The sequence below is a fragment of the Neovison vison genome, chromosome 3 (assembly GCF_020171115.1).
Source record: "Neovison vison isolate M4711 chromosome 3, ASM_NN_V1, whole genome shotgun sequence".
Classification (NCBI taxonomy): Eukaryota; Metazoa; Chordata; class Mammalia; order Carnivora; family Mustelidae; genus Neogale; species Neogale vison.
Genome location: NC_058093.1, coordinates 23915829 through 23937249, shown reverse-complemented (window position 1 = coordinate 23937249; position 21421 = coordinate 23915829). Strand labels below are relative to the sequence as shown.

Below are 21421 nucleotides of genomic sequence, written 5' to 3'. Positions count from 1 at the left end.
ACTTGCAGGAATAGACAAGTTTGGGCTACTATTTTTGAGAAAGAGTCATTCATTGATATAGTAAACATTGTTTTTGTGTAATAAAAGAGCAACTTGTATGCTGTCCGTGACAGAAGACAAAGTACTTCATTAAGATTTTGGTTGGTTTTCTCTTAATTATAATGTTTAGTTATTAAGTGCAAATGGTCTGTTACTCCTCTTCAAACATAATTTGAAATCTTGTGTTTCCCTTACACTTTTGTATGTGTTAGATTCTTGTCTAGAAAGGACATCTGACTTCTCTGTAAATATAACTTAATTTAAAAGTTTTCTCTTTGGGTGATCTGTGAAGGAAAGGCAGTTTCTTTCCTTTTTTTTTAAACAAAGGTTGAAAAACTAAAGGAAACTGAATCAGCTGCTAAACTATGAACATATTCTCAAGTAATTCTGATTACCCAGAAAGAACACATTTTCTTTCCATTTCCCTCTTAATAGTTCTCAAAACTTGAGCTTATTCTAAAGCTACTAGCTTTGTAAATAGTAAGGACTTCTGAAGTATAAGCAGAAGTATATAAAGTATTATTGAATACATTTTGTAGTTCATTAATGTTAAGTGATTCTAGCTATTGACTTGACGTTTTGCTTGAACTATATGAATTTACTTATATAAAAGTTTTCTTTTTATTAATGGGAAGTATTTCCTAGGAGATTTCATTCTGGAAGTTGTTAAAATTCCTTTATCACATAGAAAGAAAAATTAATAGTGAGTGACTGAATGTATATTACATTATAGTGTTAATCTCTTATAATGGATCTTGTAGCATTAATTTATTTTTTGGCTAGTTGGCTATAATTTGACAAAAGTTATACTACTGCTTCAGTGTAGGCAGTACAATTTTTATATTTTAACATTTAATGTTATTAGTTCCTTGTTAGAATAGATTTTTATTTCTCTGATAATTTTTGTTTCATTTCCTAAAGAGTAAAGATAGGTAGGAAAATTTCTCTTAGCTTAATATTTAGCTCTCGGCTTTGGAAACTTGCGAAACTTTGAATAATCATCGACTTCTAGCTATCATCCCCTAGCCACCACTAGAATATCAGCAGGAAAATGCTTGTTAATTGGCTCCTTTCCTTGTGAATTTGATTCTGGTTTTGCAAGTACTCTTCAAAAAAGCAGCTCACCCATTTATTTTAAGTAAACATTGCAGAATGTGGGCATGATCAGTTTGAACAAACAAGAGCTGTGCTTTTCACACTGGAGCTTTTCTCCCCCAACCAACAGCAGTCAAATTACGTTTGGTAGAGTTTTGTTTTGTTTTCCCCCCAAACTTACTAGCCTGTGGCAATTCCATGTTGATACGGTTTTTGGCTAAGCTGTATGCGTTTTCATGTTCTTTTCCGAAGAGTTGCAGGTGAAACATTTGGCTCTCACTTCAGAGCTGTCTGTTGCATCCTTTATGTAGCCTCTCTTTACAGTATCTAGGTTACCCACTTCGGTGTTAGATGGAGAAGATACCCATTTTTCCTTTCTGTCAGATCTAGGAGAATATCAGCATTTTAGATTGCTCAAGCAAATAGTTGTGAAGAGGGACTCTTGTCTCTTACTTAGAACAAGAGACCTAAAATCGGTTCACTCAAATGTTTCTCTGTAACTTGGAATAATTTGTGTGTGCGTGGGGGGGGTGGTGTGTGCTGTCAAATCACTGGTGTCTTGAGATGATTGGTTTTCCTAAATCCATTTAAATGCATTGTTGAACTTTATCAAATGAAAATAGCTTATTTATTTTCTGAATTTTTTTTTAATATCTTCAAATATACTTCCTGAAGGGCTGTTGTGTCCAAAAACAGAATTGCGATTTTGATTGAAAGTATTCAAGCCAAAAGTAAATGGGAACACCTTTATGATAGAGTAAGATAGCCTCTAGGAACAGCAAGGAAAGGGCAAGACTGTATGTGTAAGAGGGGGAAAGTTATTTTAAAACAGCTTAGAAAAAAAAAAATAAAAGAAGTAAAACTTTTGATTTTTTTTTTTTTTTAATAAAGTAACATTCTGGGCAGTAAAGTGTCACTAACCTGTGATAGCCCATTTATTTTGGTTTTCGGAAAGGGGTCAGTTTTACCACAAGGTCCAAGGCATTTGTTTGGGTTATTTGATGACTATTCTAAGAAGAAGTGTGTCTGTACAACTTGCTGCCAGCTATTGTATAAAAAATAATGACAGCCGCTATCATTATTTGACAGTGCTTTGGAAAAGAGCATCGGCGACTTGGGGAAAAACGAAAAAATGTTACAATGTCTGACAGCTTTTGGTTTTAAAATGTAGCATGTAAGGTAAAATCTTAAAATGTAAAGGGTAATACCCATCTTAACACTTTACAGTAACTACTTCCTATGTTTTAGAATGAATTTTCTTGGAGAGCTTTAGACTTTTTATTATGGAATAAGATCCCTTTGATAAGAAGATGGGCAGTGTTGCCTGAGATCGTTAGTGTGCATATTGAGTCTGCTGACAATCTTCGGTGTCAGGGAAGACAGTATATGCCTTGATGGCTACTGGAAATACACAGTGTTAAGTGATTTTAAAAATAGACTCTGGAAGTTAAGAATCTGAGACAGAGAACTCAGACAGAACAATATAAAAATAATCCATATTGTATTTTGGCCCATTGGATGAGACTTACTTTGTGATTCCTTGTGTTTCTGGGTTAGCTCAGTTCCAGTTCTTGCATTGTTGCTGCAGTATCGGTTTCAAACAGCAGAATTCTGTCTATACATGCTGCTTACTATTTTAAGAAATTCAGGTTCAGAAATTTATAATTAATCTTTATCTTCTACTTTTAAAATGCCAATGAGTAAATTTTCCTTGAAGATAGTTAATGGGATGAAGATACATTGTGACACAAATTTTGTTGCTATTACTTTAAAAGTTTTTACATGGATCAACTTTCCAGTCAATACTATTCACCAGTCAGTTTGATGGCCAGGTGGCATGTATGGAATTGGAAGAAGTAGTAATTCTAGTTTTACAGGACTCTGACCAATAATCAGGTCAGGGAATCTAGTTTATTCTTTTCCGAGTGCTTCACATTCATTTTTTTTTCTTAGCAAGTTTCCATTTTTAGAGCCTAGTGAAGCAGAAGTATATTATAATTTCCATTTTTCTTATGTAGAAATGGAGGTCTGAAGAGATCAGTTGGCCTTTTATGTCCCCTAACAGAAGGATGGAATTGTCAGGATTGGGACATAAAACTGTGATATTACCTTGTGGGTTAGTTAGATCACTTAACTGATATCTCGCTATAATGTTATTATCTCAGGGTGCCCACCATGTCCAATACTGACCCATGACAAAATTGTCTTACAGAAGTAAAGAAGGGTTATTATTAGGGTGGAGTGATAGCAGATAATCTTGTTAAGTAGATACTCTCTTGTACTTTTTAAAATATCATTTGTATTATGGGACTCACCAGCTTTTTGAATTGTCCTCTGTAGCTTAGTTTGGCAGTCACCCTTGGTTGCCTTTCCATGGGATACACCCTGATATAACACCAGATGGGCTTGATATAAAAATTCACTATGCTTTGAATTGTACTTAGGTTTATGTGTATACCCAACATACATTTAGTTTTTACTTGTTGGGAAATTAAGAGGAAAGTTTGATTTTATTTCTTTACACTTATCAAAGGTAAATACTGTGGTCATGAACCAAAAGGAAAACAAAGCAAAATTAAACTAAAGGAAATATGTATGTGCAGGGAATTAACAGCAGAATTGCTTTATTTTTCTTTGCCCCTCATTTCCCCCTCCTGGCATTTTTAGGCTACTTCAACGTAAGAATGAAGTCCTGTCTTCAACAAACAAGGCAACTTACTGTAGAGGTGTTATCCTTATTGCCTCTGTCTTTGTCCAAATCTGTCTTCCCCACTGGAAGTACTTTTTTTTTTTTTTTTAAATATAACATGATTGGTTAGATTCTTTTGGGAGTCTTCCTTGAAGCTGTAATGAATTGAGATCTCTGGGTCCTGTGCTCTTTTCTCCTAACTTTAAATATTGATAAATTTTGATGTAATGATGTTCTGAAAGATCAATAGCAGGGCCATAGTCATAAAATTAGGTAGAATGTGTTGTTTTTCTTTGATTTTTCCCTTTATATCTGTTTCAGTCCAATATATTTATTGATCTAGTAATATTTTCCTTTTGGAATTAATCAAGACTCAGAGTATCTATGCTTTGAGAGAGGTAAGGAGTATTTAGGATCTATACATTCCTTACTATAAATGTTTAATCAGCAGTGGAGTGAGAAAAGGACAGGGAACATAATTTATTGAGTATGTATAGGAAGTCCAGCACTATCCAGCACTATCTAGATGCATTCATGTTACTTCACTTAGTCACCTCAACAGCTCTGGGAGGGAAGTAGTTACTCCATTTTTTAAAAAGATTTTATTTGTTTGTTCATTTGTTTATTTTGGAGGGTGGGGGGCACAAGAGTGTGGGGAGAGAAGAGGGAGAGGGAGAACGCCAAGTGGACTCCAAATTGATCGGGGAGTCCATACTCCACTTCATAATACAGAAAATTGACGCATAGGAGCAACATATTTTAAGTGGTTAAAAATATGGGCATTGGAGTTATACATGCTTGTCTTAGAATTCCTGCTTTGCCATCAACTTGCTGTGTGACCTTAGGCATGTTATTTCATGTCTCTGAGCTTCAGTTTCCTCATCTGTAGAATAGGGCTAAGTCATAAGTAATACACACCAAATACTGAGCACGGTTCCTGGTGCACGCTTAGATCCAGGAAAGAATCACTGCCTCTGTCACTCAGAGCAGTGAAGTTACTTTATCATCGATCAATGACTCATAATAAAAAGAGTTTGTTTTCAAATCTATTTCTGCTTGAAATTCAGGTCTTTTGGTCTTTCCTTTTTATTATGTGGAACAAAGACAGGGATTTCTAATAATTTAGGTAAAAATTAAAGGAAAGCTTTTCTGTTATTTAACATCTTTGAAGATTTTGGTTAACAAAGAAGTGGAATTTGCCAGTATGTTAGAAATTCTTTTTATAGAGTTTCAGTGTTCCAGAGTGTAGTTTTATGTTTTTGGTTGTATGTAAAGAAAATCATTGCTGGGGCACCTGGGTGGCTCAATGGGTTAAGCCTCTGCCTTCGGCTCAGGTCATGATCCCAGGGTACTGGGATTGAGCCCCGCATCGGGCTCTCTGCTCCGCAGGGAACCTGCTTCCTCCCCTCTCTCTCTGCCTGCCTCTCTGCCTGCTTGTGATCTCTGTCTGTCAAATAAATAAAATATTTTTAAAAAAAAGAAAATCATTGCTTACCTTTGGTGCTCCAAAGATACCAGTCATTAAGAATGGTAAAAGAAAAAGTTCACTTAATAGATAAACCTATTCATATCTATAATCAATCCTTTCTTAGAAGGTCTGCATCTAAAATTTCATCTCACTTGATGCTTCTGGTAGTACCATAAATTCTTCTTTGATGCTATCTCATCACATTGCAGGCCAGATTGTGTTAATTGTATATTTTGGGGTAATTGATTTGTTTTAAATTTGAAGTAAGCTTAAAATATATAATTATCACTTCAGGCTGTTTCCCATGTTGCTGTATCATTTTAATGGATTAATTCCGCAAATTTATAGGCTACCTTTCATGTGTCAGACACTGCAAGGTGAATCCAAAGGTGAGTAAGTCCACTGTCCTCCAGGAGTTCATGCTCTAGTTTGAAAGACATTTAAGCAGGGCATGATACTGTGGTATGTTTCGTGTTCTGATTATTATGGGGACGCAGTGGTACTAGTTCAGGAAATCCTCCTAGAGAGAGAGGCTGGTTGGGCTGAAACTTATTGAAGTAATAGGATTTAGGAGAGAAGTGGAGGGCTTTTTCATTATAAAGGACACATCCACAATGGGAGCTGGGAAATAACACATACACTGTGAAATAAAAGCAGGTTGGTTTTTCTAGAGTGTGAGGTTGGTGTCTAGGATTTGAGGCCAGAGATGACTCTGGACAATTAATCAGGGCAAGATAATGGAATATCTTGTATAGGAGAAAAACTTAGATTTCATTTTCAAGGAAGCCAAGGGATTTAACAAAGCAGATGACTTCTGTCTTTTGATTATTATGGGATCACACTGACTATACGGCTGGGAAAAAAGTTGTGGATGGGGACCTGTCTAGAGGCAGGAGTATTTTTTAACAGCTATTGGAGTGGTTGAGTGAGGAGTTGGGAGAGTAGTGGTAGTGGGGACAAAAAGGAAGAGAAGGATTTGGGAAATATTTCATAGCTCAAAGTGGATAGGACTTGGATAGTAGTGATGACAGTCCTCAGATTATTGGATAAAATGGTAGTAGGTTCCATCAGGGAGGATAGGAAATATTGGAGAGGTTTCCAGAAGAAGATTTACTTTAGTTTGATTCTGGATCCAGAAAGTATGAATCACCTATGGGATTTGGGAGAAGATAGGGATCAGGTTTATGGACAGATTAGACTAGAGTGTGAATTTTCCTAATTAGTGAAATTTTACTAGGTAGATTGTGATTTGGTTACCTTGCTACTGTCTTTAACAATTGTTTAGAATTTTTTTTTAAGATTTAATTTATTTATTTGACAGAGAGAGATCATAAGCAGAGAGGCAGGCAGAGAGAGAGAGAGAGAGGAGGAAGCAGGCTCCCCACTGAGCAGAGAACCCGATGTGGGGCTCCATCCCAGGACCCTGAGATCATGACCTGAGCTGAAGGCAGAGGCTTTAACCCACTGAACCACCCAGGTGCCCCAACTATTGTTTAGTATTTCTAAAAAATTCTTCCCTAAGTAAGTCCCAGCATTTGATCAGTGACTTTACTTTCCTTGTTTCCCCATTAAATCAAAATTCTGTATTGAAATGTATGACTATAAGTTTTAGTGACCTCTCTCTGCTTATAGGAGTCCTTTTATGCCTCAGAAGTTGGATTGATTGATATGATTGATTTACCGAATTTTGAAGGAAATATACCAGCCCTTCTCTTTAAATTTTTGTGGCATATTTAATATCTGAACTTTTATGGTTATTTATTTTTTAAAAATCATAAAGCTAATGTATACCATGTGTTCCAGTGATTCTACTATAATGATTTGTCTTTATTCTATACATATTTCTTTATAAATACATAATTTAAGATATATAAGGAATGATTTGTTATTTACATGCTGGCCATTTCTGCCACATTAATAGCCAAGATACTTAATACTTTTGTCAGAGCTTTTTTGAAAATTTTAAGATAAATGTATATACATGATATATATTATTTGAAAATGATTTAGTACCTACTTAATTTTTTTAAGCTTATAATACTGTGCCTGTTGGGATAAAATTACAAAGAGTGTGATATAGTATGATATAAAAAACATCCTAATTAGTATATTTATTATCTCAAAATACCTATTATAGAACTTCATCTTAAAAATGTAGGTGCTGATTACATAAGACACTGTAGAATTCCAAGAGAATGTTAATGATAGAAATACTTCATCTGAGATTTCCTGTATATGGAGATTCAGAACTCTCTAGAGAGATATTTTTCATCTTTCAATCATTGATCCAGTAAACATTTATTAAGGAGTTACTTTGTGTGATGCACTGTTAATACTGGGGCACAAAAAATATGTGAGGGTTTTTGTAGAGAAGGATGTTGTGTTTAGGGTCCAAATGAATCCATATTTTACTTGCGATATCAATAATCCTATTACATTTAGAAGCAAATAAGTGTGGTATACTTACCATGAATTATATCAATTATAGATGAATGATTGCTTCTCACCTTTTACCGCCAAGAGGTGTTCAAAAGTGTATAAATTTGAAGATGCACAGTGATATAGAGAGAAAAATGCAATAAATTTCTAAGATCTGTTCCCACAGAATAACATTTCCCAAGAAAAATTTTTATAGGGGTTCCTGGGTTGCCAGTCGGTTAATCCGTTAAGTGTCTGCCTTCTGCTCAGGTCATGTCCTGAGATCCCACGGACAGTAGCAGCTGGGAGTCTGCTTCTCCCTCTCCCTATAGCTACTCCCCCTGCTTGTGCTATCTCTCTCTCTCTCTCTCTGTTAGACAAATAAATTAAAAAAAATTTTTTTATAATGTAGGATTTGGCCATAAGCCTTGCAAGTTCTGAAACGTGATTGGCCACACACTTAGAGTGGATCCCTATCTCAGGATTGACCTACCTACATTAAACAAGTTTACAAAATTGGTGTTTAAAATCAGAAGGCCAATTTATGTCTATATCTTGATAAAAATAAAACAAACAAAAAACCCCAACCAACTAATAGAGAATCTGGATCACTCCACTTGGCTTGAGATCATTTTGGGTGATGAGCAAAAGTCACTTGGTGAGCAAAGGATCTGAACAAAAGGAGTTATGTAATTCAAAGTTTAGTGGCATCCCACTAAGAGAGCCCAATATACTCAGCATCACAATAGAGATAGCATTGCCCTTGGTATCATTATGGTTAAGTCCTTTGTCTAATTCCTTCTCCCCTGGATGGACATGGATTTAGATTCTGTGAATATACGTGCAGTCAGAATACTGGAAGTCATTTTCCCCTCCTCAGCGTCCTTGGTTAAATCCTCCAGATTCATCTTTAACTTACATTAATACATATAATCAGGTTACAACCAATTTTCTTTACATTGGTTAACTTACCAATGTAAGTTAACTTACATTCCTGCTTTAGATTTGTTAATTGTTGATTTTATAACCTAACCCTATAAGAGCAACCTTATAATGCCTGTAAGGATACCCCAACTATTATTACCATAAATTCAAACTTCTATTCAAAGAAATGTTAATAGGTGATAGGGTTAGCAATTTAAGTGGTCTGAAAATCAGTTCTAAATGAAGATGGGAAATAGCACTGCCACCCAAGAAAGATACCTTAAGTTAGCTGGAGATCTAGAAGTGCTCCTCATTATAGGTCAAGAGAAACAAACACTACATCAGTTTCATGAAATCATTGAAGTAGTCTGACGATAGCAAATGAGATCTTATAGAAAATTGTAGTATTTTAGTTTAGTTAATAAGGAAGGTGATCTTAATTACTGAATGTGAATTTAATATTTGTTGGGGTGCCTAGGTGACTTGGTTTAGCATCTGACTCTTGATTTCAGCTCGGGTCATGATCTCAGGATCATGAGATTGAGCCCCAAATCCAGCTTAGACTGCACTGGGCGTGGAGCCTGCTTAACATTCTCTCTCTCCCTCTCCCTTCCCTCTACCCATACAGATTTACTTTGGGGCCACACATTGATTACAAAGAGGCTAATCAGGGGTTTTTTTCATATGTGAATCTTTGAGGAAAATGACCATGCCCCATCTGTCTCTTCAGTCCCTAGTCATTATTTGTTGAATTAAGGAAATACTTATGATTATATTGCACATATGTATTTAAATAATGTGTTTCCAACCTATTTGAGGAAATTTGAAAACTTTAGTTTTTAGGTGTTGAAATAATTCTGAAATTCTAACTTGTGATTTTCTTTGGGAATCTGTTGTTTTTAATCATGCCTCACTCATAAAAAGGTTTTGTAATTTTCAGATTAGCCCCCAAAAGATGATTTCTGAGATTCTAAATAGCTTTTAAGTTTTCTGATTCTATACAGTCATGTTCAGTGGAATTAAGTGAATGTCAGTGTTTCCATGAATATTTTATAGTCACCGTCATCATCTTTGTTACTATCATCTTTAGATAGCACATTTAGAGTTTACAGATTGAATTCTACATACTTATAATTTTGAAATCCGTTCTCTATCACTTATTTAAAACTAATTTTAGTAGCATGTACAAAATGAAATGCTTCAATTAACTTTTCTTATGCACTCCAGATATTTTGAGGAGCATATAATTAATCAGTGTAAAGTCACGTTCTAATAAATTAACATTCTGGGTGTCTACACCTTTGACATTTTTGTCATTGCTCTCTTATTATCATGGAAGTTATAGTTCTTATTACACCTGGATATGTCAACTCTACTTTCTCCTTACTAAGATATCTATATGCAGGGCTGGGTCACATTCTGCAGTGTTAAGACGCCACATTGCTGTGCTTCCCTTGAATTAACTTAAAGAAGTTCTGGTTTACTTCTAAAGAGGTTGTCATTTTTTCTACAGCTACATGAAATAATTTTTGTCATGGTCATTTTCATAAAGATCCTTGTTTAAAAAGATAATATTATAACAAGTAAAACCTAGTCATTTTTAGGTATTGCTTTGAAATTCAAATACTTTAAAAACAGTGATTCAAATATAGTGTTTTGAAATATGAAATGAATTCTATTATAGTGCTGAATGTTCACAAAATATTTGAGAGCAGTAATAGATTTTGTTTGGACATAACTGAAAACTAGAAAAAAAGGTATTTTCTATGTGCTGTTTTTAAATTCTCAAAATATGAATTACACAGCACCGTCTGTCTGAACTATGACACATTAATGACCTAATGACAGTTTTTGGATTCAGTATTTTGGAAACAAAAACAAACAAAAAAGAAACACCCTTCTCTCCCCTCTCCCCCAAACCCCCCACAATTTAAAGTGAATTATTTTTACAAAATTATTATTATAGTAAGGTTATTTGCATAAAATTTTTTTAATGAATTTGCATAGTTTTTGTTGGTTTCACAGTTTGAATACAATAGCTGGTAACAAATTTGAAGAGATAGTATTTTTTCAGCAAGTCAGAGAAGCTTAACTAAAAATTGCTTTCATACAACTATATGTACAAGAAAGTGCCATATATATTTTAAAGACATATGTGTCCTTGTGTGCACTCTTGTATATGTGCATATGCGTGAATGCAAAGAATAAGGACATGAAAGAAGTATCACACTGTTGATAGAGTTCACTTTGGAGTATGGGAGGGTAAACAGGGCATCTTATCATTTATCCCAAATAGTTCTGTTTTATTTGGATCTTTCACAAAGGATCTTTTACTTGCATAATTTTAAAAAATGACAAAACACCCTAATTCAGTCAGACATTTTCTCAAAGAAATAAGGTCAGAAGCTTTTCTGTAAAAGAGCTAGTCCTAGCTCTGATCACATGGGTTTATCCTTGAAATTTCAGAGATATTATAGAGTCATGAAAATGGATTTCCGGTATTCATGATACATACTGAAGCCAGGGGTATCCTCATACACAAATGGTGTCTATAGGCTCTTTGAATATTATTTTAAATTTAGTCTGGATAGAAGATATTAATTGCTGTAATACAGTGGAATTTCCAAATAAAGTAATATACTCTGCATTTTTTTATGAGTGATATTCATTCCATAGCAGGAGATGCTGTAAACGGTGTACGTATCAGTGTACTTCTGGCAGTGGTAAGGAGACACAGCATTATGGTACCAAAATAAATCTGAGTAGAGTGAGTTAGAACTTGGACCCTGTGTATGATAATCAAGATTACTTTAAAAAGTGCCTTCATCTCTTTTTCATGTTTATCAACTTAAAACTCCACTGAGTGTTGCTAATGTTTACATTAAATCTTTTAAGGATACACCGTTTTTTAGCAAGACAACTGTGGTTTATTGCTAATGGGAGTAGGACCTGAGAAAATAACTTGAGGCACATGAATGGGAAGAGCAGAGGTGTGAAGTATAAGGGAACTCAGAAGAGCTAATTCAAGAAGAAAGAAAATAAAATTGATAAATGCAGGAGTGAGGGGCAAGCCACAAAGCCCACTAGAGTTCCTATATCCACCAGAGAGAATAGAGCAAGTGAAAAATAGGATATTTCCCTCCTTTTTTTCTTCTTTCAGAAAGTATGAATAAAGATCTGAATTTATAAGCTAATTAAAAATAGGTACCTGTTTGAATGATGAGGGATGTGGAAATGAGGTGAGAATGGTTTCTGGTAGAAGATAAATCGTAAATACTGAGATTCAGTAGAAAGAAGTTTACTTCTTCAGATATATCTGAGAGGCAGAGTTGATGATGGGTGTGGACTGTTAGAAGGGCTGGAGAACTTTGGGTTTCCGCCTGGAGAGATGGGCCGATGCGAGCAGTGTGGATGTTGGTAGGACGAGAATAGGTTGCTTGCTGTCCTAAACAGTGGTATTACTGATGGTCCCACTTCAGACTCATCTATTCCTTTTATCTTTTGCAGAAGTGATTGTGTAATACACTGTGTGTGAGACACCTTAACTGGTTGTATTTCTTTTCTTTTTTTTAAGATTTTATTTATTTACTTGACAGACAGAGATCACAGGCAGGCAGAGAGGCAGGCAGAGAGGCAGGCAGAGGACAGCGAGGGGGAAGCTGGCTCCCCGCTGAGCAGAGAGCCCGATGTGGAGCGCGATCCCAGGACCCCGGGATCATGACCCAAGCCTAAGGCAGAGGCTTTAACCCACTGAGCCACCCAGGCTCCCCGGTTGTATTTCTGAATGATCACCAATGCAGTAAACTTTGCTCCTGTCCCTCAGCTGTGTTTTTACTTCACTTCAGTGGGAAAGGGTTTAGGGGGTTAGGGAAAGCTGTAGTCCTGTTAGAAACAGTAAGAACTTTCTCTGCTTTCTTTTTTTTTTTTCCCCCTTGGGAGGTGGCAGTGAAGAAGGAACTTGATATTGAGGAGATGAGATGGGGTTTTGCATCCAGTTTTTGTTCTCTGATCTGCTGTTTTTCCATTTTCCTCCTGAAGTATCTAAGACACAGCCCTGAGTGTTTTAAAAGACTTTTTTAAGAGCATACTCTGTCAGAGATTTAGAATTCCCAGGTTGGCTTTTACCCACTGGAACACTCTTCTAAAATTAACCTTGTGATAATACTGCTCTAAAAATTTATCAGACATGAGATGAAGTTTACACATGTATTATTGTTGAATGAAAGGTTTGCTAAGCCCATAAATAATAAAAACAAGATCATGGTATATGTTTAACTTGCTTAAGAAAACAAACTGCTTTTAAGCTTATTTTTTAAGCCTCAGTAATATTTTATTTTTAAGACACTTTATGCTATTTGTTTTTTTTTTTTTTTTTTTTTTTTTTAAAGATTTTATTTATTTATTTATTTGACAGAGAGAAATCACAAGTAGATGGAGAGGCAGGCAGAGAGAGAGAGAGAGAGGGAAGCAGACTCCCTGCTGAGCAGAGAGCCCGATGCGGGACTCAATCCCAGGACCCTGAGATCATGACCTGAGCCGAAGGCAGCGGCTTAACCCACTGAGCCACCCAGGCGCCCCACTTTATGCTATTTGAAATGCTTTCACATCTAACATACAATGTGTTCATTAAAACTTTAACTTAAATACTTATTTAAGCAGTCCCTGAGGAATTTATTCTTCCTGCTAGAAAAAAATAAGCATTTTTTTTTTAAAAAATTACAGGATTGGAGGTGCCTGGATGGCTCAGTGGGTTAAAGCCTTTGCCTTCAGCTCAGGTCATGATCCCAGGGTCCTAGAATCGAGCCCTGCATTGGGCTCTCTGCTCAGCGAGGAGCCTGCTTCCTCCTCTCTCTCTGTCTGCCTCTGCCTACTTGTGATCTCTGTCAAATAAATAAATAAAATCTTGTGATTTGAATTGAATAAATTTTCTCCTTCCCCTTCCTCTATAGTATAAAAATGAGCCCTGGTATCATATGTCAAATCTGTGAATCCTAGTCAGATATTTCATCTCCCAGCATCTCAGTTTATAAAACAGGGGTGCGAATATCTGCCTGTCAAAGGAGTGGTGAGCTTTAGAAAGAATATAGATAAAGTCTCCAGAATGGTGACTAGCACGTCGAAGTAAACCAGAATGGTAGCTATTATTTTATTGTTAGAGAAAAAGAGTGTAAGAAAAAAAACTTGTATCAGGTAACTGAGAAATAGATCCCACAAACATGTTATATTAAACAGTCTTCTAGGAAGGACATGCTGTGAGATCCCTTTTAATCGACAGCAGTAATAATAGTAAAAAAAAAAAAAAGAGGAGTGAAAAGCATTGTCAATAAAACACAAGATATCTGCATCATTGACTAGATATTTTTGTTCTTCATCTGTCTGAGTGCTGTCAGATAGTCCTTGTTTCAAAAGAAATGTGTGTGCAGATATGAGGCAATTATTAATTCTGTTGTATTCAAATCAATTACTAAAGAAATGAAACTAAAATTACCTAATTAAAGCGAATCACAAATAAACCTGCTCTGTTTGTGAGGATTATAATTGAAATGGTAATTACGCAGTAGTGATGCCTTTCATTTGTGTGAGGATGGCAGTTCAGAAGGACTTGACTCTAGGGTGTGTGTCTTCCTCTTGACCCGGCCCAGAGTGATCTTTTAGCGGGGATTTGTTTACTTATTTACTAACGTGTTGGTGAATTCCCAATATGTTTCTGTAATTTCGTGAATTCATACTCATGGTGCTGTGTGTCCTACATCAGAATGCATTGCTCTGTTGTATATCTGGAATTCTCAACTATGTATCAGGCCCTCGTTTGATCCATTTTTTCCCCTTAAATTGTGTGGACAATCAAGGAGAAAAGTGGATGTTCTTTTAAAAGATTTTATAGCAGAGTATGTATAAACCGGCTACTCATAGGTCATTTGGTTAAAAGTCGCAGAAATCTTTGTAAATCTCAGTGAGATCATTTAAAGATACACAATTTGCTTTTCATGTCCAAGTTTAACTTTTCTTGGGTCAGGGTTACAAGAGCACAGTGACAGTACAATCACTCTTTCAAGACAAATGACCCTTATTATCCAGAAGTAATTTCTTCTTTAAAACAAGGAAGCTTTTATCACTTCCTATCTTGTTTTACCGAGACTCCCTTACCTGTGTTCATCTTATCTTCTCTGTGTGACTGGAAACTCCTTGAGGGCAGGGGAAATGACATAATCGCTGCAGCCCAAGGATAGCAGAGGGAGATGAACGGGTTTGAATTTATATTAGCTGTGTTGTGTATTAGCCTTCACTCCCTCATTTGCAAATGAGGGAAAATTGATACTTGTCTCTTGGGGTTATTGTGAAGATTAGTAAAATAATTTTAGTTAAAGCTCCTGTCATACTGCCCTAACACATTTTGAGAAATAATTCAAGAAATATCAGTTACTCTTTTCTATAGAAGTTAGCTAGCACAGTGTCTTACACATAGTATTATCTCAAGAAAGTTGTCTGTTAATTTTTAAATACTTTATGAAGTTACTAGGTGTGGCTTATCTGACTGGATACATTAGAGACATATCTCAGTTATTCCTGTAAGTTATTACTCAGATTAGACCCCACAGGTTTGGTCACTTCAGCACTGTGTGTGCTGTGGATACCAGAGATGAAATCACCCAGCTAGTCCTTTTACCCACAAAGCAGTTTTAAAATAAATGGTCTAAAGTTAGCACTAGCTTAGACTCTTTCTTCTCAACACATTCAGGCAGAATACTGCAGAATACTACATTGGACTAAAAGTTTCAAGTACTTAGAAGTTTCACATGGCTTCATAAAAATACATCTTTTCAGGCCAATGTCACGATCTCTAGAATATAGAGATAGGTTTTATAAAAGACTTTAAAAGATCTGTACAGGATGTAGATATATATATATATATATATATATATATAAAGAATTGAAATTCACCCCAAGACATTTTGGTTATTTGTTGGCATTATTTAGAAAGTCTATAGTTATAAAGTTATTATTACTATTATTATTTTGAAGATTTCTAATCTTGATGATCTAAGATCTTCCAACTCATAAACATGCCCATTTACTAGACACATAGGAAAATGGGATATCATATTTCTTTTGTTTCAGTGAACTCTTCTCCAGTAGCTCAGTCCCAAAGATCATTATAAAACTTACCAATCAAATGACTCTTCCTTGGAACTGTACACAGTTCTGCTTTTGCTAGATTGTGAGGCCAAGCGTCAATTTTCTTAGTATACCTGTGTTAATGATCACATTTGTTGATGTGTATGATGTATAATAACAGTACCTAGGATCAGTTACACAATCTTTACAAAAATTTTTTTTCCAGTTTTTATCTGAATCCTTTCATGAAATCCTGTTTTAATGTGTCCAAGAAATTTTAGATGAGCAATGGTTATCTAGTTTTGGCAACATTTGTTTGTAATCATTCCTGTAGCTACAGGAATTAAGGCAGTGTATTTAATAGCCTGGAGAATACTAAATCTCCATATTTACATTGTAAAAGATTATCTTCTTGTCTTTTTATTACTTCTCTACCTTTGAGTTTACTTATTGTCAAGTTACAACAAAGTTGTATATTATTTGGAAGCTCGTGAAATGTAATTCTCTTGACATAAGATTCTGTAAATTAAGTCCATTATATTTAACTGGTACATGTAGGAAAACAATGTACTTAATACTAACTAAAATTAAAGTTCTTGTATCTATACAGTAGCAATTTAATGATAACAGGTTATCTGCATTTTTATGCTGGAAAGGAACCCTTGGCGGTAATCAATCTGTGATTTTCTATTGGCCATTTTTTCCTCTTTGTTTTGTGAGTGGTTGGGTTTAAATTGCTGTGAAACATTTTTAGCTGCTAGCAAGTTTGTTTTTAATCAGTTAATGAGCATTGATACCTTCTTGGGTGGTTCTTCGGGATGGTGGCAAACTTCACTCCTCCAAATGGTCCCTTTTCAAGTGTGGAGTTCATGGATATTTTGGATGTTAATGTATTTTCAGGATCATGTATCTGGATGGATACAACACTGGCGATTGATGTCTATTTGTGGTACTTATCACTTTATAATAGTGTTTTATTATTTTAAAATGCTCTCATGCTTTGAATTCTGTGTTTTTACTTCTCTGTTACCTATGAGACCTTGGGCTTAGAAATTAGTATTTATTATCAAGTTTCTACTTTTATCATGTGTTTTGATTTTCTAGGTTACTGGCTACTGAGTTAAAGGAAATGATCCAGTTAGTTGAAATCAAAAAGCTAGAAGTTTTGGGTAGAAATGTGAGAAGTACGTACTGCCTCTAAGAGAACAATGTAGAGAAGGAATGGCTTCATTAGAAGTAGCATAATTGGGGGCTGCCAATGACTCAGTGAACAGGAAACATCTGGTGCTCACCTTCATCTTGCAGCCCTTATGTCTCCATTGGCCAGTCCTCGTCTCTTTCTCAGTTTATTTCTTTAGATACTGATGATACTTTGACTTTCAAATCTGTATGTGGTATTGTTCCTTTTCTCAAACTGCAAGTCCAGTCCCTCAGAAAACATTGGCTCCCCATCTAAAAATACATCTTGAATGTACATAATTCTCACCACATTCACTTCAACAGCTTTGGTCTGAGCTACCATCATTTATCAATTTCCTAAGCCTGAGATACTGCAAAAACTTTTATCTGCCCTTCCTGCTTCCATTCCTTCTTCTCTGTTCCCCATAATCTACCAAATAGGCAGAACTGGACTTTTCTAAAACCTAAATCAGATTATAGCAATCCATTGCTTTAAACACAAAAGTTTTCCACTGAGAGTAGACTAAAATTAAAATTCCTTCCAAAGTCTACAAGATCCTAAAGGTTGTCGTCCTGGCCTCCATCACTGAACCCTTCTTCCTTCATTCTTCCTGTTCACAAAACCTTCAGGATACCCTCTGTCTTTCTTCTTGGGCATAACAGATTCATTCCTTTGAGGCTCTTTGTATTTACTCTTCTTTTTGTTCGGAATACTCTTCCTTCATCACTTTGCATGAAAGCCTCCTTCTTTTCTCTTCTCAATTCGACTGTTTCCTCCTTGGAAAGGCTCTTCCTGAGCACCCCAGGTGAGTAAGCCCCTCACAGGCACTCTATGACATTACTCTATTTTATTGTCTTTGCTATATTTACTTAGTCTCTGAAATTATCTAATTTATTTGTTTGTCTCTTCTCCCAACACAGACTTCAGTAGCGTTTGTACCGGTTACCCACATAGCCACAGCAGAGTCAGGAGCATAGTAGATGACAAATGTGGGCTCAAAGGCCAAATGAATTCCTATCCTTTGCCTTCCATAAATAGATTTCTGTGTGTGTGTGTGTTTGTGTGCACACACGCATCTGTATAGTGAACATTGTATTTTATATTGAGATATCCATTCTAAAGCCTGTATTTTAGAAATCTGTGTATTGAGGCCCATGGTCACCTGGGGAGAGAATAGTAGAACATTGAATTAACCTTGTCTTCTGGATTTTTTGGCTTGGTGTTCCTTACATAAGACATTCATTCCTTCTTTTTATTCACACCGTTTAAAGCAGATATTGGGTACCTGTCTACCCTGGAACATAGCAGTCCCTGTGGCTGCAGCTTTTCTTATACTTTGAGGTGAGATCCAGTGGAAGTGGTTAAGAGTACTTACTTTCAAGTTATATAGACTTGGGTTTGACTCCTGGCTCTGTTTCTTTAAAGTTAAGCCTTAGGCATTGCTGATATGTGATTGTTTTTCAACTGTGTGACCTTGGGAATATTCTTTGGATTTTCTACATTCACTTACCTCACTTTCAAAGAATAGATTTTAAGTTTTTACCTTAAGAAGTTAAACCTTTTATAAGGTTTTAAGAAGTAAACTCAATAACTTATATAAAGCATTTAGCTATTTTCTGGCACAATTAATTGTTATTGTTTGTATATTATAAATATTTGTATATGGTTTTTATACTTATAAGACATGGTTCGTAAGCTGTTACTTGGAATATAAGGAATGTCAACTCAGTCTCAAGTTATTTCTTGCCTTCTAGAGAATAAGTTTATTTTTCTGACCTGATTGTTACGGTATTTATATGTACATATATTTATTATTTATTTATTTATTTTAGAAAGAATGAGAAAGCACAAGCACACATGAGTTGGGGGGGCAGAGGGAGAAGGAGAGAATCTTAAGCAGACGTCCCACTAAGCCTGGAACCCAGCACGGGGCTTCATCTTACAACCACAAGATCATGACCTTAACTGAAATCAAGAGTCAGGTGCTTAACCTACTGACCCACCCAGGCACCCCTTGATTATTATACCATTTAGAGTATTTTACACTAAACAACCAAGAAGTTTGACATCTATAAATTTCACTGTTTCACAAATCAATTGTGGCGTTTCATAAATTTATTTTATAATGGTAACTTTATTTTTTTCTATTTGATTTTATGTTATATTTAATAGTATTTTAATTATTATGGTTGATTATCATGGTGATTTAATAGTTTCTGAGTACTTAGGAAAGGGAATGCTTTATAATAACAATAAAATCTCATTTCTTTAGTTCCTAGGTTGCTTGGATATACATTTTTTGGTTGTTGTTATTTGAGTGGAAAAATCATGTTATAATTTTTTAGAAAATAAAATTGATATATCTACCCAAAAGTTCTGATGATAGATTAGAATCTAAAGAGAAAATGGAAACAAATATATTATTGAGTTCAAATTACCTTTATTTGGGTTGGATTAACTGCCTTCGTTCTATGGCTGTATGTGCATAATATAGATCAATAAGGTGTTCAGAATGGGATTAACTATCTGGAAGGAAATGGTGTTATCTAAACCCTACAGCTGGAAAATATGAGAATTAGAAACTTGATTGATTAATAATAGATCACGTCATTATCCAATGATTAAAGACTTCTGGGTAGAACTGACATAGTGAGGGTTTTCTTTTTGGAAAATAATATCTTAATTGTAATGGTTTTCCCCTTGGCATTTAGTAAAAATGCAATTTACTGAGGACACATTTATGGTGTAGAAAGAGATCTAACCTCTGTAGCTTAGTGGTTTAGTGCCTCTGATGCAGAGTTGGGGAGAGGTTTAAAATTAGGATATAAAATCAGAACAGCATGACTTTAGCTAATGTACTGTTTGCCCTTGACCCCTTCTCCACAACTTGCTAGTAATGATAGGTATTTGACAAGCGTTACTGCCTTATGCCCATTTTGTTTACAGTTTTCATAGCTAATGAATAATAAGAAAAAAAAGTCCACCAGGACCTGATTGTTTATCTCGCTAATAGCAATTTACAGATGGTACATACTGTGGCTGTTACAAACTATGTCCTATAATAGCATTTGATGTAAGTAGCTGCTCACCATTCTGTATTGTGGTTGGAGCTGGAGAAATAGAAAATTGGTCATTTCCCGGCAGATAGCAGTAAGTTTCAATTCAGTCAGAATGCTGTATGTACTGTGATAGGTTTATAATTATTACCTAAAGATTGATGGTCTTTTGGTGAGTGTAAATTTGTGCAGCTGTAATCCATTAAGAAATCAATAATCATTCCATTCTGATGTGTAGTTCCTACTCACTGTTATAAATGTGTAGCCAGAGCTGAAACCAGTCCCCCCCCCTTTTTTGAAATTATAGTTGACACTATTGGAAATGAGGGCATTATTACAACATTTTTTTCTTCAATCACATTCCTTCTCCTTTGCTTGTGCTCTCTTGCCCCATATGACATCCTAAAGAAAAGCTGTATATTTTCTTAACATTAAAAAAATTATTTAGACCTCTTTACTGTTTCGGTCTTCATCTTTTACTTAGTTGTTTAATGGTAAATTGTTTATATATTTAAAGTACCTTAATGTTTCTTTCTGTAATATGAAGGTCACTTATTACCAAATCTACATGACCAGAAAAGTGGTAGGTTCTTTCTTTTAAAATAAATTTTAACCTAGAAGTTCTGATATTCTCATAAAAACCAAGTTTAGTTTTTAACTTGCACCTGCTAAGCATTATGCTAGGTGCTTTAGGGGGAAGGAAGGATTGGGACAACATTGACCCTGCTATCAGAAGAGCGTGTATTTTAGAGAAAGAGACTCAAATCAGCACAAATAACATAAGGATGTGAAGAAAGAAGGAAGGTGGTGGAGGAAATGTCAGCTCTGAAACCATCCATTACGTAAGTTCCGAACTGGAGCTTTGGTGTTAGGGGATGATAGTGCAGGGGATGATAGTGTGTGGGCAGTGAGCTTCATCCCACAGGGGATGTGGCCGCTGTGACCAAATTCTGCCATGATCGGGCTGAAGAGTAGTCTACATAAAGATTCTAAAGAAAAGTGATACAGGAATGGAGTGTAAAATTAAAACAGTGAAGAAAGACATAAAATGGAAAGTAAAGACCCTACCGCCTTGGTAATCCAAGTCCCGTTTCTGAATTGTCTTTCCATAATTTTTTCATATATTCATTCTAGCATGTTCAGTATAGTAGTAGTTCAGCTGGAATATAGATCACCGCATCTCTATGTACTTTTTCATTTAATACAAGTGAGATTACACTGTGCCTACTGATTTAGGACTTGATTTTTCATTTAGGGGTTGGTTTCTTTTTTTATACCAACACTTTGTTCTTGAGTGCATGTAATTCGGTTATACACCAAGGATACACTGTGATTTATTTAGCTAGTCCTTCACTGATGATCATTTATTTTGTTTCTAGGTTTTTAATCTTACATACAGTTTTGTTGTGACTATCCTTGTCCATGTATTCACCTTT

General features: G+C 35.4%; 1 protein-coding gene across 12 annotated transcripts in view; it reads left to right on the top strand.

The window, feature by feature from the left end:
• Nucleotides 1–21421, top strand: part of IKZF2 (IKAROS family zinc finger 2) — a 158108-nt gene that overhangs the window by 5202 nt on the left and 131485 nt on the right. The window lies entirely within an intron of this gene.